General features: G+C 49.2%; 1 protein-coding gene across 3 annotated transcripts in view; it reads left to right on the plus strand.

Annotated features, from left to right (window-relative positions):
- The window catches only part of FAT3 (FAT atypical cadherin 3), a 670,845-nt gene that overhangs the window by 607,934 nt on the left and 49,921 nt on the right, over positions 1-12,990 (plus strand). The gene's annotated exons all lie outside the window — the stretch shown is intronic.

Raw genomic sequence — 12,990 nt, forward strand, 5'->3', positions numbered from 1 at the left:
TAAGTACCCTGGGGGAGGGTACACCAAGTATCTTCTAGGGGTACATTAGTTCATCTAGATATTTATAAAACCCAGTGTTATAACATAAAATTTAATAAAATCGAATTTATCTGGTAGTATAGACGTAGCCTAAGATAACTCTTACACTGTCTTGTGCAACTGGAGTTATGATGTTTGTGCTGTAGGGCACTCACTTTGGTGGGATAAGGCTGTAGTTTGCGCTTTGTTGAAGGTGTCATTCTAGTAGTGTAACATAGAACAGGCCCTAATGTTTGTTTTACAAGAGACCTACCACATTTTTGGATTCTGTAAAATAATGACTAGCATATAAATTTGGACCTGTTTTAATAAGTTAAGCTTAAATTGTGTCCAGCAAAAAATATGTGAAATTGTATGATTGATGCAGTTATTTAAAATTGCCTCGCAATCTTCATAGAGTAATGACATGAAGTTAGTGTCCATATGGACAATGTCCAAAGACATTGTCCATATGTCAATATCAGATGTGTTTAACTGAACAAGAATAGCTTTGAAGTTTGAATTGGATGCACAATTCTTTTTTCTTCCTGTTCTATTTTTTCCATAGTGATATAGTTCATAAGAAGTTCATAATGACTGTACAAGGTGACCATCCATCCCATGTTAGCTGGGACTCTCCCCTGTTTTAGCACCCTGGAAAGCATCCCAACTTTTTTAAAACACAAGCTAATTGTCCCCTATGTTGCAAAACAGGAACCTGAATTTTAAAGAGACAGCACTTTAAGCATCAGGCAGCATCTGTTTAAAGAGCTGCTTGAAGAGGATGGAGGAGTTGCATGGGCTCTTTAAACAGGTTGTTTAAACACACTGTTGCCAGCAGCCCCCAGGGTGTTGGAGCAGGGGATGGAAGAGGGGCAAGGGGTCGGTCTGTGTGGCTGCTTGTGCACTCTGCTCACACTGCCTGAGAAAGACAGGAGAGGGTGTGACTCACATATTTCACACACACACACACACACACATCCGCCAGTACTGCTGGCAGGTGATAGGATTGGAATACAGAAGGCAGGGCCCTATGAAGGGGAGTTGAGGGGGGCAGCCACTCAGAGGAAATGTTGACAGCTGCTGGGGGGTTGCACTTAGCTTGGTAGCCCACAGGTAGCATGAACAGGCAAGTCTCTGAAGTAAAGGGCAGTTTGACCAAGGCCAGGGGTTACATGATGGATCATGGGTTTGAAAGATGGGGGACAGGGCTCAGGAGGGAGCAGAAGCAGGAAGAAGGGAACAAGAAGGGCACAAGGAAGGTGAGTCATGGAGGAGGGCTGGATTAACTTTTCTGGAGGTCAGGACTATTAGATTTTGTGGGGCCCTGTAGGATCTAGGGTGAGCAGAAAAATAATGGGTTCAGAATATGGGAGGGGGTGCTCCAGGTGTGGCCCGAAGGCTGGGGTGTGAGATGGGGTGAGGGTGCTCCAGCTGGGAGTGCATGCTCTGAGTTAGAGTTCGGGACGAAGGGCTTTTGGTAATGTTTATAAGAAAATGAAAATAGGATGTTATGATGAGAAGTTTTGGGCAACCTTAACAGTAGTTGGCTCTACCAGCCCCATTTGTAATAAATATAGAATCACGGTTGATTAGGGTTGGAAGAAACCTCAGGAAGTCATCTAATCCAAACCTTGCTCGATGCATGACCAACCTCAAACACATTATCACAGCCAGGGCTTTGTTAAGCCTCACCTTAAAAGCTTATAGGGATGGAGATTCCACTACCTCCATATGCAAGCCATTCCAGTGCTTCACTACCCTCCAAGTGAAATAGTTTCTCCTAATACCCAACCTAAACCTACCCTGCTGCAACTTACAGAACCACAGAAAACTAAATCAGGAAGGGGCCTCAAGAGGTCCTTAAGTCCAGTCCCCTGCACTCACGGCAGAACCAAGCATCATCTATATCATCCCTGAAAGATGTTTATCTAACCTGTTCTTAATGATTCCATGACCTTCCTAGGCAATTTATTCCACTGCTTAACTACGCTGACATTTAGGAAGCTTTTCCTAATGTCCAACCTAAACCTCCCATGCTGCAATTTAAACCCATTGCTTTTTTTCCTATCTTGAGACCATTGCTTTTTGTTCTGTCATGCGCCACCAGTGAGAATAGTCTAGCTTCATCTTCTTGGAGGATGGATTGAAATATTTGCTTGTTTTCATGTATATGAAGTCATTGAGACTATATATATGCTTAGTTTTCAGCACAGGCTCCAGTGCTTTGCTAGATAAGAGACAGAGTGCTCGGCACATCACAGAATCAAGCCCTATATGAGTGTCCAAAATGGAGCAGTATTGAGGCTACCAATTTTAAGGCTTTGTATGAAACTCTGTTGAGGCCACAAAAAAAGATAATTAAGGCATATCATACCATTGATTTTTAAACAGGCCTTCCACCACCACTGCTAAAAATGAGAGCACTGTATGGTCTTTCATGTTTAAATGACCAGCTTAATTTTAGAAACTCATACACTTACGATAATCTCAGGGATGGAAATTCTTCATAGTCATTACACAGGGTCTTTATTCACTGAATAAGCAATTTAATTGAACAAAGTGCTTATCTGAGATCCTGATCCAAGCTTACCAGTTATAATACATTAATATAAAAGAGGTGTTATTTATTTTGTTGCTTCAAATGAAGCAATATATCCCTTGATTTAGAGAGGAGAGCCATTACAAAAGTAAATGCTTTCAGATCTGTGCGTCCTGATTTTAAGATAAGGGAGCAGAATGAGATGTTGTTCAGTTGCATTTGCCCTAGCAACAGGGAATGAATCACTTGATGGTTACCTGTTCAGTTAACCCCCACTGAGGCACCTGACGCTGGTCACTGTCGGACGACAGAATACTGGGTTAGCTGGACCTTTGGTCTGACCCAGTTATGGACTTGCTTATGTTCTGGGAATTATTACTCATGCAGAGAACTGTATAATGCATTCTTTTGTCTTGTATAGCATTAGTGAAGGCTAATGAGGTTAATCAATATTAAAGCATTTTGGATGGGAATCCTCATGTAAGTCCTACCTGGTTTATAAAATCTAAGATTAAAAGACCCCAAAATACAGATGTTCCTATCATGCAATAAATATAGCTGTTGAATTGTACAAGGCAATCATATGTTTTTCAATCTAGGCAGTTAATGTGAAACTTTGCATAGCTTAGTTAAGTGAATTTATATAACAACATATTATTACAACATTGCCTTATATAGAACAAGATTCAAGCTTGGGGTGCAATTCCAAGTGTTGCTAGAGTTGAAACAAGTCAAATCTGAGTATCAACTGTCCCATTTACTCACAAGAACCTGAAATGTAACCCCAGTAACAAAGCATTTCCCAGGACAGATCAGTAATCACCATGTTGTATGCAGGGTATGCAATTGCAAAAGACCAGTGGAAACCTGCAATGGTCCCAGAAGAACCATTTGATCATTTTATTACTGTATTGATGTACAAATGTGGATGCTGTTCAGCCTTCCCTGCCACCCCTCTTCACCCCCCATGAGGCTAATATTTTAATGTAATATACAAAATTAATTCTGCTCATTTTGCTTACTGAATGGAACAATTGAAGCATGCCAATTTGCCTCACCCTTGGGAAGCACCTCTACACCTCTCTGCTCCTTTCCGATATGTCTTGAGTTGTATATATTTGTATGCTATGGCAAACATGTGAATCCAAATATATATTTACATGCAGCCTATGCAGCAGCTGTGAGGAGAGAGGCTGTGAGTGAAGTTGTGTTCTAAGGTAGGAAACACTCAGCTGTTCAGGAATTAACCAATTGAAGAAACCCTGCCTGCCCTGCCATAAATCTATAGCATCACCTTTTAATTTGTCTCCACTGGGCTATCCCAGGGGGTTCTACTATGAGATGGGACATCTTATACCTGACTGTTTGGGTACAAATAGCACCAGAGGCTCAGATCTGAGCCAAAGTCATCCCGTCATGTCCAAAGTTGTAAAGACTATTGCCATGGGACTTGGCAGAACCTGGACTTGAGAACTAGCTTTTAATTTGACTGTCATAACATTTGCTACCTTTTACTGTCTTCAGATAAAATTTTAACTTTTCCTCATCTATCTCAATGCAGTACCAGAAATTAGATTCTGACTTGGCAGCTTGTCCTAAGTAAGAGACAGCACCTAGCTTCACTAGCCCAGGGGGAGAGCACAGCTGAATTGTGACTCAGTGGCCGTGTCTACACGAGCCCCAGACTTCGAAATGGCCACGCAAATGGTCATTTCGAAGTTTACTAATGAAGCGCTGAAATGCATATTCAATGCTTCATTAGCATGCGGGCGGCCGCGGCACTTCGAAATTGATGCGCCTCACCGCCGCACGGCTCGTCCCGACGGGGCTCCTTTTCGAAAGGACCCCGCCTACTTCGAAGTCCCTTTATTCCCATGAGCTGATGGGAATAAGGGGACTTTGAAGTAGGCGGGGTCCTTTCAAAAAGGAGCCCCATCTGGAGGAGACTCGCGGCGGTGAGGCGCATCAATTTCGAAGCGCCGCGGCTGCCCGCATGCTAATGAAGCATTGAATATGCATTTCAGCGCTTCATTAGTAAACTTCAAAATGACCATTTGCGTGGCTATTTCGAAGTTTGGGGCTCATGTAGACGTAGCCAATGAGTCACAATTTCTCCTGTACTCAGAGCCTGCTCTGGGGGCAGGAGAAACTTGCTTCACCTGCTTTTGTGGAGCCACTTCACTCCTCCCTGGGTGCATCTATACTACAGCTCTGTTTTGAAAGAACATCTTTCGAAACAGAACATTGAAAGATACCCCTTCAAAACAGAGCGTCCACACACGCCAGCGGGGACCGAAGTTTCGATCCGTTATTTCAAAAGGCCCCCAGCGCAATTTGAAAGAGAGTGCCCACACACACCAGGGCACTCTTTCGAAAGAGCAGGGGCAGGAAGCGTCACGGGCAGGAAGCGTCACAGGCAGGGTCACATGGCAGATGAGCCCTTCCAGAGCTGCCACCCGCTGTCCCCTTAATGGGCCCCTCCCACAGGCCTGTCCCCAGGCAGAGAATAGAGAGAGAGAAAGAGCGCAGAGCAGGCATCCCGGGCTCCCGTGGACCCTGAGCAGCAGCACTCCAGCATTGAAGCCGTGGCCAGCTCACTGGCTGCGGTCCTGGCCGGGGTGCTCCAGCAGCTCTAGGTGGCCACTCTGCTAGCCGCCCTCCCAGAGGCTGTCCTCAGGGCACGATGTCCCCAGCCAGTCCCCTGGGTCACCCACTGCCTGTGGAGCTTCCCCACAAGCAGCAACTGGTGGGACCGGCTGGTGCTGGAGGACTGGGGCGACGACCAGTGGTGACAGAACTTCAGGATGACCAAGGGGACATTCCTGGAGCTGCGCCACTGACTTGCTCCACTCCTCCAGCACCAGGACACCCTCATGAGGCCGGCGCTCCCCCTACAGAAAAGAGTGGCCATCACCCTATGGAAGCTGGCCACCCCGGACAGTTTCTGATCTGTCGGCCACCAGTTCGAGATGGGCAAGGCCACCATCAGGGCCATCTTCATCGAGGTAAGGTGTGACCGGGTCACATCCACACTGCATGCAGGGAGCAGGGGGCAGGCTGCGCCCCAGCAAGGGGCCCTATAGGGGAGTGGTGGGGCATCCCCTGCCGGGGACAGGGGTGGGGAGTGGTGGGGGCTGAGTGTGCAGGATGTAGCCCAGGCCACACTCATGAGTGTGCCCCCCTCACCACCCCCCAGATCATCTGTGCCATCAACAAGGTGCTCCTGCGGCAGTTGATCCGCGTCAGGAACCTGGACGACATCATGCAGAGCTTCCAAGAGCTGGGCTTCCCCAACTGCTTAAGGGCCCTGGACAGCACCCACATCGCCATCAGGGCCCCAGAGCACAGTCATGGGGCTTATGTGAATCAGAAGGGCTACCACTCAGTGGTCCTGCAGGCACTCATCGATGCCAACAGCCGGTTCCAAGACATCTGTGTGGGTTGGTCCGGCTGCACCCATGATGCCAGGGTTTTCTGGAACTCAGGACTGGGATTCAGCATGGCTGAGGTGACCTTCCTCTCCCAGCGGGAGCTGCCCATCGGGGACATGACAATGCCGCCATGTATCATGGCAGATGCAGCCTGCCGTCTGCAGGCCTAGCTCACGAGGCCATACACGGGGCACATCCAGCCAAGCCAAGAACGTTTTAATGAGCGACTGAACCGGGCCCACAATACCACGGAGCAGGCATTCATCTGCCTGTAGGGCCGCTTCAGGTGCCTCCACACGAGGCTGGAGGTGGGCCTGGTCAATGTCCCGACAGTAGTCGGGGTCCGCTGCACCCTGCATAACCTCACTGAGGCCAAGAACAAACCCTACATACAGGGGTGGGCTGCCCAGCTGGGGCATGGGTACAAACAGCCCCCTGTCCCCCGTGCCGCCTGGCCCAGCAGGACAAGGTGCGGATCCGGGAGGCCCTGTGCCAGGCCTTTGAGCGCGACGCATGGTGTGCCCCCTCACCCTGCACACATACACCACCATCCTGCACATGCGCACAAACACAGGCACACAGAGCACCACACCGCACACTCCCCCCCCCACACACATGCACAGGGGACGCAGGGTAGAACACAAAAATAAACATTTTATATAAATAACAAAGCATAAGTCTTCTTGACAACTATTTACAGGTGGGGCAGAATGGGTGATGGGGGCAGGGAGTAACTATTTACAGGTGGAGAGGCCCCGGGCGGGCTCCCAGGAGGGATGCAGCTTAGTGCTCCTGGGGCTCGACAGGCATGATCCCTGTTGCCCATGCCCTGCCCGTCCCCCCCATGTCTGGGGGCCCCCTCAGGACCAGGCTGGGGCTGGTGCCATGGACAGGTAGGGACACACCTGGGGCAAGGCCTCTGTGGGCTATGTGGGGTCAGTGCAGTGGTAGCAGGGGGTGGGAGCTGTGGCCTCCCCCGGCCAGCCCTCGCCAGCAGCATGTGGGCAAGCTGGTCGAGGTCAGCCGGGGCAGGTGAGTCAGGACCAGGGCAGCGAGGTCAGGCATTTGGGGGGGTTCACTGCAGGTGGTGGGGTCAGAGGGCAGACTGGGGAGTGAGGGGAGGTTGGAAGGTGGGAGGCCAAGCGGGGGACAGGGGAGGTAAGAAGGGAGATGGTGGGGGAGTGGGTAATGGGCAGACAGGGGATGGTGGGGTGGGGGCAGGAGGGGTGGCTGTGGGAGTGGGTGGCGATGGGGTGGCGGTCAGGGCTGGGCGGCCAGCCATGGCCTGGGTCAGGGTGTTGAGATTAGCCACCTCCCAGTCCCAGGCCTGCCGCTTCCATCTCCAGCCACTCCTGCAGCACGCTGGAAAGGTCCCACAGTGCTGCGGTGTGGGCAGCCTCCCCATGCCTTCCCACCAGGTGGTGCCGGTGGACAGCCCGGTGGCAGGCCCACGCAGGGACAGCGCGGGGTCCAGGTAGCTCCCCCTCGCCCTCGGTGGTGGGGCTGGCCCAACCGCTGGCTCCAGGAGCTGTGGAGACAAAAGGGGAGAGCAGGAGGGGCCATGAGTCCCAAGCACTGAACCTTATGCCCCGCCAACCAGGTGCCCTGTGATGCCCATGTCCCGAGGTTCCCTGCATGGGTGACAAGGGCATGGGCTGCCCCATGTTGCCCCTCCCGGTCCCTCCATAGCCACAGGTCTGTGGTGCTGTCTCACCCATGTGGTGCTGAGCGCCGCGTGTTGATCCCCGGTCCGGGCCTGGAGAACACGGCTGTCTGGAGTTCACAAGCTCCAGGGTGGCAGGCACATGGAGGGGCTGCGGCAACCCTGGGCGAGACCGGATGCTTCCTTCTCAGTCCCAAGGTGGCTGGTGTGTGGGCAACCTACCTGTGGGTCCCTCCAGGAAGTCAGGCGAGGTGCGGATGGATGGGGCCCAGCTGGACAGCCCAGATGGGACGTCAATGGTGAGGGCCCTCCTTGCTCGAGCCCTCGTCATCGCTGGTGGTGTCCAGCCTCTGTTGGTGCCTTGTGCTGGGTGCAGGTCCAGGACGTTCCTCCCCCTCTGTCGCCATCTCGGGCTCCCGCTCTGACGCCAGGACCATTGGGTTGAGCAGCACAGTCGGGGGTCCCGCCTCCTTGGAGCCAAGGAGGCGGTCCAGGTCTTTATAGTAGGGGCAGCTGGTGGGCGCTGTCCCTGACTGCCTGGCCATATCCCGGGCCCTGCAGTATCCCTGGCGCAGCTCCTTCACCTTAGCCCTCACCTGGTCCAGGGTCTGGGTGGGGTGACCCCGGCTGGTGAGGCCCTTGGTGAGGCACTGGAATGCCACCGCGTTCCTGCGCCGGACCCCCGTCTGTTGCAGGACCTCACTGTCTGCCCAGAGGGCAAGCAGGTCCTTCACCTCAGCGTAGGTCCAGGAGGGGGCCCGGCACTTGGGAGCTGGCTCCCCTCCTGGGAGGGCTCCCGAGTTTCTTTGAGGGGCCCCTGGGGTGGGGGGAGTTGGGGGCGCTGGCCATGGTGCCGAGGAGGGCTCTGGACTGGCTGGAGCATCATGACAGGGAGCAGGCTGTGCAGCAGTGTGGGCTCCCTACTGCCTGCATGCTCTCAGCTTCCTGCCTGATGGCTTCTGGGAGCCTGTGTGCTGAAATGTGGCCAGACGCTGGAGCCATAGAGCTGCGATTGTGCTGTGAGCGGTGCCGCCGCCTGCCAGCTGATCGCGGCCATGGAGGACCCGCTCTTTCGAAAAAGCGGGCTGCGGAGCGTCTACACTTGAGCTCTTTCAAAGGAGGGCGCTCTACCCATCCTGGGATGGGAGGACCGACTTTGAAAGAACGGGGGAGTTCCTTTGAAGTTAATTTCGAAAGAGCGCCGTGTGTGTGTAGATGCTCTGCGGGTTCTTTCAAAAGAACTCGCTCTTTCGATCTGGATTTCGAATGTGCTTGCTAGTGTAGATGCACCCCCGTGCGTCTACTTAGCTCCTATAGCCAGCAAGTGGAATGAGTGGGGTTAGGCTTCCTCCTGCTCTCAGTCTCTGTATACCCACTTCATCATGGCATGTAGCTCCTGTTCCGTCCACTGCAGCTGAAGTCTCAATTTGAGCAGGACACATTGCCTTCCTTGCAGGCTGTACCTATCTGTGTGTGTTTGCCTTTCTAATGTGGTTTTGGCCCCTATTCCTGTTATATCTGGCCAACTCAGTCTTTAGTGCATTGAAGGTAGGGTTATTATCCCCATTTCCCAGATGGCCAACGTAGGCACTGTGGTGACACAGGATGTCTGTAGCAGAACAGGGACATAACAAAAGGACAGCTGCTCGAAGTCAGGCCAATGGTTTATCTATCCCAATACCCCATCTTCTACCTATGGCCGGGGCCAGGTGCTTCATAGGGACTGAATGGAGCAGGGCGATTTTCAAGTGATCTGTCCCAAGCCATACATTCCCAGTTTCTGGCAGTTAGTGACTTAGGGCACTCAGAGCATAGTGTTGAATCCCTGGCCACCTTGGCTGCTATCCATTGATGAACCTTGTTTCCATGAACTTATCCAATTCTTTTTTTTTTTTTAACCTGGTTGTACTTCGGTCCTAGCTTCTAGCTGATAGAGGCTATGGAGACTCAGACCATGGGGCTGCATCCTGACCATCTTAACTAATAGCTATTGATGGACCTAACCTCCATTAATTTGCCTAATTTTTTTGAATCCTATTACAGTGTTGGCTTTCACACCCCACACCAGTGGGATCCACTGGTGACTGTGCATTGTGTGATGCAGCACTTTCTTTTGTTTGTTTTAAAACAGATGTCTATTAATTTCATTGGGTGATCCCTGGTTCTTGGGTTATGTGAAAGGCTAAATAATATTTCCTTATTCTCTGTCTCCACACAAGTCATGATTATATAGATTGCTGTCATATTCCTCTTGGTTGTCTCTTTTCCATGCTGAAAAGTCACTGTTTTTTTAATCTATACACATATGGAAGCTGTTCCCTACCCCCCCCCCCCATTATTTTTGTCCTTATTAGTACCTTTTACAATTCCAATATATCTCTTTTGAGATGAGGTGACAGAACTGGATGCAGTGTTCAAATATAGTTGTGCTATGGAGTTATATAGAGGCACTGTGATGTTTTCTGCCTATCTATTCCTTTCCTATTGATTCCTAACATTGTTAGGTGTGTGGTTTTGGGGGGTTGGTTTTTTTGTTTTTTGGTTTTGGTTTTGGTTTTGGTTTGGTTTGGTGTTTTGCAAGGGTTCTACTGCACAGTTACTGGCTATTTTCAAAGAGTTATCCATAGTGACTCTGAGATCACTTTCTCTAGTTCGAACAGCTAATTTAGACCCTCAGATTTTGTATGCATAGTTGGGATTATGTTTTCCAGTGTGCATTATTTTGCATTTGTCAGCATTGAATTTCATCTGCCTTTCTGTTGCCCAGTCACCCACAGTTTTGTGAAATCTCCTTATAACTCTTAGCTAAGTCCAGAGAAGAAAGAAATCTTGAATAATTTTGTGTCATCTGCAAATTTTACCACCTCACTGTTCACCAGCTTTTCCATATAATTTATGAATATTTTGAACAGCACCATCCCTTTACAGGTCTCTAGCGGACACGACTATTTACCTTTCCATTCTGAAGACTAATCATTTATTCCTAACCTTTTCCTGCCTGTGTTTTAATCAGTTACTGAGCTATGAGAGAATCTTCCCTCCTATCCCATGACAACATACATTGCTTAAAAGCCTTTGATGAAGGACCTGATCAAAAGTTTTGTGGAAGTCTAAGTAACTATCTGCTGAATTACCCTTTTGTCCACATGTTTGTTGATCCCCTCAAAGAATTATAATAAATGATTTCCCTTTAGAAAAGATGTTGTGATCCTTTCCCAACAAATCAGCAGTTCACCTGTGTGGCTGATGATTCTCTTCTTTCAAACTGTTTGTCTGGTCATATAGTTAGGCTTACTGGCCTCTAATTTCTAGGATTGCCTCTGGAGTCTTGTTTAAAAATTGGCATCATATTAACTATCCTCCCATCTTGTTTTCAAAGGCTTCTGTGCTCTTCTTCCTAATAATAGCCCTGCTGAAGTGACTGGACCCAAGGAGGCAGCACCAACAACACGTGACTTGCCAGCTCTCTGGCATGAGCTGCACAGACCAGGGTTTGGGAAAGCGTAGAGCAGATAACCTGAAGTCAATGTTCTGCCCTGGTTTGCAGTGGGACCTTTGGCAACCCAGCTAGTTATTTTGCTCAGTTTACCCCAGGTATAAAATAGATATAATGGGCCAGATATATGGACTAGATATAACCTGGGCTGATGCCAACTTCTGCCAGTGTAAATTGACACGAAAAGTCCCCTCAGTTGAACATCCGCTGCATGGAATGTTGTGGAAGTATGGAGGATCTGCATGTTACGTAGGGGATAAACCCTGGGACAGAACTGTTCCAAAATGGGACTAGTGGGATAAATACTACTTTGAGAATGTGATAACACATTTGTGGAATCTCCATCGCTGGAGATATTTAAGAGCAGGTCACAGTGCAGATGTTATTAAAAAAATCTACAACACACAAAATAAGGACCAGGTCTTGACAAGGTCCTGGCTGGGATGACTTAGTAGGGGTTGATCCTGCTTGAAGCAGGTGGCTGGACTAGATGACCTCCTGAGGTCCCTTCCAGCCCTATGATTCTATGACCAGTAGAAACCTCAAAACTTATGTTCACCAGTATTCTAATGTAGTTTTCTAGGGCTAAAAAAATAGCTCTTACCACCCTCATTTTACCAAAATGTCTGTTTCATACCTGATGCTGCATTAGTTAAGACCCGATATCCATTTTCCTTTCATTGTGCTACACTATAGCTGAAAGCTGAGACATCTCTATCATGTGTGCCCATTTTGTGTGGCTTTTAAGGGAAGAAGTAAAATACTGGCAGCAGTTAAATCAGAGGCTGGATTGTCACTTGTGTCAGTCATTGTGCTCCAGATGGAGGGTGGGCCTGTCCTCTCACAAACTAAAAGATTGTGCCCTTGAGGACAAAAAGTATCAAGAAAGAAAATAATTACAAGGGTTTTAAAAGCATGTGGATGATCCCCAAATCTGTCAGCCATGAAGGGTCCTCTGGTGACACTTACAACCTTTAGGTAAACAGGTACTCCAGGAAGCCAGTCTTCATGTTCTGCATTTGGTGGATCAAGAACTTTGCCTTTTATACACTGCTGGTAATGACTCTCTCCTCATAGAGCATTAGGTGCAGGGAAACCCGGGTATAAGTTTCCACATGTGACTGTGGCTTGGGCTGCCCTAGACCTTACAGTCAACTGCAGATATGCAATACAAGCTACAGCAATTGTGTAGCTAGAATTGATGTATTTGCAGTTGACTGTGAGGTCTGTCCTCACTGAGGGAGGTCAACATTTCTCCCATCGACCTCCCTTACTCCTCATAATAAGAGGGGTGCAGGGTATCAACTGCCGACCCCAGAGAGATCGATTTCACACATCTTTACCAGACAAGCAAAATCAAACTCTAGAAGATCGACCCTGAATGGGTCAATCACCTGATAAGTATAGACTTACAGATTGTACTTGCACTGGCCGTCTCACAGTCTTCACAACCCTGTCATAGGTGGAGCATTAACTCCAATTTACACGTGGAGACCTCAGGTACAGGGTGGATCAAGTGACTTCTCCTGTGTCACAAAGGGAATCTGAGGGAGGAATCAAACCCAGGTTTCTTGAGTTCTCATCATGTCTCCTGTCCACCCTTATCCTTCATCCCTAAACATTAATGTAGTCTAGCTGGCACCTCCATTCATCTTCAGGAAGCTAGACAAGGAGCAAGAGGAATGGTAATAAATAATAACAAGCACCATCAATGAATCCCCAGCTGCTTCCGGGGAGGAGGGAGGAGGGAAGACCCAGGTGTGACCTTTACGTTGTGATGTTGACAGTGTTTAAATTAAAGGTTCAGACACCGCAGTGATGAGCTCTGTACAAATATGAG

The sequence above is a fragment of the Carettochelys insculpta genome, chromosome 1, assembly GCF_033958435.1.
Source record: "Carettochelys insculpta isolate YL-2023 chromosome 1, ASM3395843v1, whole genome shotgun sequence".
NCBI lineage: Eukaryota > Metazoa > Chordata > Testudines > Carettochelyidae > Carettochelys > Carettochelys insculpta.